Raw genomic sequence first — 4,872 nt, forward strand, 5'->3', positions numbered from 1 at the left:
TTATAGAATTACAATAAAGAATTACAGAATGCTAAACATTACAACGATTTACATTAATGAAAGTTAAATGCTACAAGTATTTTGTAGCTGAAGAATCCACACGTGATTCTTGTGTTGTGTTGCTCACTTTTGAATTGAACTGAGCCTGTCATTAAACCGAATAATATCAGGCACTACATTAAGTTCAACAAGAAATGCAAACATCATCCCAAAATTGTTACATACCAAAAGACTTGTCAAACTCATGCCATCGTTCCATTGAAACAGGTTGGGGGGATTGCAGGTTCCAACGTTGTAGTGCACGTCTATAGGGTATTGTTGCATGTTAAAAATTACACAAATTAGATATTGATAAGTTGCACGTAATATAATTTACATGGAAAGCAATATATTGTATTACATACATGTTCATGTGAAGGGCTTGGTTGCTTAAGAGTTGGTTGTTTCTTACACATTTTCTTGCAAACCAATTTTAGTGCACCCTTTGTCCTCCGACAACTGCGATGAGAGGCAGGTTTCTTTTTCATACCCTTCGCTAGGTGAATATTTTCATCATAATCTACAAGGTTTACTCCTGACTTGTCAAAGATGATGTTGACGCTTCATCGCAACTTGTCATAAGAGTCAGGAGAAATGTGAATTTCACCTACGTTGTTTGATCTCGTTTTCTTAGATTGGTCTTCATAAGCTGCAACAGACTTATGATGAATTAACTGCAATTTTTCAAGTAATTCCCTTGACAATTTTCTCATACATACATAGGCTTCTTCGCTTTTTGATGTCAAATCTGCAACATGCATAAGTGACCTACATAGTTGTTGGTAACGAGAGACTATGTTGCACTTATCATCAACACCAGATTTACTGACATTATTTCTATCCAGCAGTTCAATCTTTGCTTGTCTTGTCCATCTTCGTATTATATATGACTTAGGTATTACTTGTATCTTCTCTTGATTAAGTGCCTTTAATGCATGATGACATAAAATACCTTTGAATTTAAACATTTTGCATGTACATTCAATTGTTCTGTTGTCAACATTGTACGTAACATGTGCTTCTTTCTTTTTTGGTTGCTCTTCGTCCTCCCATACGACATGGTATTTGTGCATATTCTCATATTGCACATGTCCTTCTATGTTGCAATTCATGACTTGTATAACCTCTTTCTTAGTCCATTTAAATACAGTTAGTGTATACAGATCTGTAGGTAACATCAATATTTTCATGCCAAAGTTGCATGACGGGTGTTGAAGCATTTCACATCTTATTCAAGCTCATTTTGTCTAAGATTGTCTACAAATAATTCATATTGTTCCATAAAGCGAAACATTGTTAAACATGAATATAAGTTTTTTTCAGTGTGGCATGCATAGATTCAACTCTTTGTGTGCTTATCATACATGCACAAAAGTATTGTCTTCCATATGTTAATGCCCACTTTTTTTTGTCTGCATATAAATTTTGTAACCACACATAGTTTTCAAGGTCGTACATTTGAATCATTTGCTCTCAAACAGACAGAAAAGTGACATTGTCCATGCTCTCAAGTACACACTTTCTAAACATTTTATCAAACCCTATCTTCTAATTAAAAATGTGTCTTATGTTTTTTGCTTTATTTTGAAAGATATGCCATAAACATAGGCGATGATGTGCATATGGCCATACATGAGACACTGCAGCCGTAATTGCATGATCATCATCTGTAAGTACAGCTCTAGGGTGCTTCCCATTCATTGCCTGTGTAAATACTCTGAACAGCCACTTAAATGTTTCCTTGATCTGGTCATACAAAAAAGCGCTGCATAATATGTAACTTCGTGAGTAATGGTTCACTTCAACAAACTGCGCAAATGACCACTGTTTTGTATTAATCTCCATTGTCGGATAAAAAATAAGCACATCATTGAAGCATTCATAATCTACTCTTGGCTTTGAATCTGCCCAAAACATATTCACAACATACCCATCTTTATCCAGTTGCATTGCACTAAAAAAACCAGGGTCATTGCTTGAATTCTTCTGTAGGTAATCAACCAAAGTACATATTCCTCCATTCTTCATGTTGTTTGACATCTTCCTTCTCAAATGGTTTCTTAGATCCATAGGTGTGAATGGTACATTATCGCGACCACCATCTATGCACGCGCATAAATTGTTTGTTTTTCTTGGTACAATGCCGATGCTATCAGCTATTTTAGCAACTACAACATGCACTTCAATTACTTTACGATGTGACCTTAACATAGGAGTCATAAATGAAGGGGCAAAATCATGGTTATGAACATTGATTAAATTACGAACTACATATTTTTCATTCGAAAGTCTTCTTAATACCATTCTTGCTAAACAACCACATCTTGAATCTGGCTTGCTCCTTGTTGGATTTTCACTTGACTTCTTCCAACTTTGCTTAGAACAAACATATGTCTTTCTTACCACGACACTCTATGCATTTTTTGCCCAAGAATACCTTCTAACACTGAAGCCAAGTTTTAAGGCATAATCATTGTAAAATTTGTATGCAGCTTCCTCATTATTAAACTGCATTCCCTCTACGAGAACAGAGTCAAGTGTAATATCATATAGACTTGAGGTGCATGCACCTTTGTCAAGTGCACTGTCATGATCGTCTACCTAATTATCGAATTGCATTTTGTCTGATGAAATATCATTATCGAATTGCATTTCGTCTACTGAAATATTCAAGTTTAGAGTGAATCCAATGTTTGCACCCTTCTTATCATGTGCATTAATAGTGCATGTATTCATTTCTTTAAGTGCGTCGATAGTACGAATGTTTGTTGATCCATGACTTTCCAATGATTGAGACACATCATCTTCACTGCAACCAGTTGATATGCTCAACGGTGTTATGAGCAAAACATCAATTTGCATTAGCAAGCGCATACGTTTACTGCAATTCAACAAAATATATTACAAATCAATAATAATAATCGAAACAATATCTCACAAATCGACACTGGAAAACAAATAACATCTTACAAATCAATTTACGGAAATTCAACATAATATATTACAAATCGAGATTAACAAACAAAACAATATCTCACAAATCGACACTAGAAAACACATAATATCTTACAGATCGATATACGACAATTCAACATAATATATTACCAATCGATATTAACAAACAAAATAATATCTCATAAATCGACACTTGAAAACACATAACATCTTAGAAATCGATATACAACAATTCAACATAATATATTATAAATCGAGATTAACAAACAAGACAATATCTCTTAAATTGACACTAGAAAACACATAATATCTTACAAATCAATATACGACAATTCGACATAATAGCTTACAAATCGATATTAACAAACAAAACAATATCCCATAAATCGACACTGGAAAACACATAACATCTTACAAATCGATATACGACAATTCAACATAATATATTACAAATCAATATTAATAAACAAAACAATATTTCACAAATCGACACTAGAAAACACATAACATCTTACAAATCGATATACGAAAATTCAACAAAATATATTACAAATCAAGATTTTTAATCGAATACGGCAATTCAGCATAATATATTACAAATCGATATTAACAAACAAAACAATATCTCATAAATCGATATGCGTACTATACTCATGATTTGTGTTACATTGAATATACTGAGTGAATACATGATACCAGATGAGGTAGAGGCCCTTGCTCACATCTGTAACCAATCATTCTTATCAACAAGTCCCAGCGTTTTACAAATATCTTCAAGTTTCCAACCGTTGAAACGATAAAATCTACCTGCAATAACAAAACAACGCCTTAATGACACTCACGATGACATACGTTCTTCAACAATAGCATGATGGCATGGAAATGTGCTCACCACGCTTTAATGATACTTATTAGAATGTTTGTGCGTCGTTGCTTTTTTTTATACTGCCTAACAAAAACGAGGAATAAGAGAAGACTCTAAAAAGAGATGGCCGACAAATCCCCCTATGACGCCCACCAATGATCGAACCAGTCGCTCGATTTATAGTTATCTCTACGAGATAGAAACAAACCCAAAACAATTTTCTATCTAATACAAGGCAAGAACGAGAATGCGACCATGTATTGTAACCCAAGCTAAAAACAAAGGCGAAACGTGCAAATCTATTTACGGGAAGCGATAAAACATTTTTGTCCAACACATTTATCTTATGGGAGGGCATTTCTGTTAAAAGCATATTTATCTTTTTTATATGTTATTTTATTATAAAGTTATAGTGAGCAACACTGACATATGAATTGTCATGGATCCCAAAATATTCTTTTATACACGCAGGAACAAGCAAATTTGTATTAGCCGGCAAACACACAACACCCTCTCGGCTTCTTACTTTTTACGTCTTGTTGTCACTAGTCACTAATCAGCCTTCACTTTGCAACTTGTGAAATAACATCATGGCACCAAGTGCTTATTGTTGTGTAGCATTTGCCATTACCCTTGCATTGCTTTGCAGCAAAGCTACCCAGTACCAATAGATAACGTGGCTACAAGCCTGCAACAACAGAAACAAGTTCTTGACCACCTATTTGCAGAAACTAACGGTGGCGATTGGTTGTACTTCCCATTGTGTGACGTTGGAGTTTGGTCGAGTGGTTGGTGGAGTCGGGATCCCCCCACTGGCTCCATGAGCAAGGGAGGGCAATTTAGCCGAATAAAGAAAAGGGTGGGAAAAGTGTTGAATCTAGTGAGGGTGATGGATGAGCAGCTCTTCTGTTCTGTGTTTTGCAGGCTGCAATAGCTTTGTCAGCCTGGGATCAAACAAGGAGAGAGAGGGGGGGGGGGGGCTCCTTAGTTCTTACTGCTGCGTGCTTCAGCTG

This window comes from Nuphar pumila, chromosome 13, assembly GCF_984573655.1.
Source record: "Nuphar pumila chromosome 13, dmNupPumi1.hap1.1, whole genome shotgun sequence".
In the NCBI taxonomy this organism is placed as follows: Eukaryota; Viridiplantae; Streptophyta; class Magnoliopsida; order Nymphaeales; family Nymphaeaceae; genus Nuphar; species Nuphar pumila.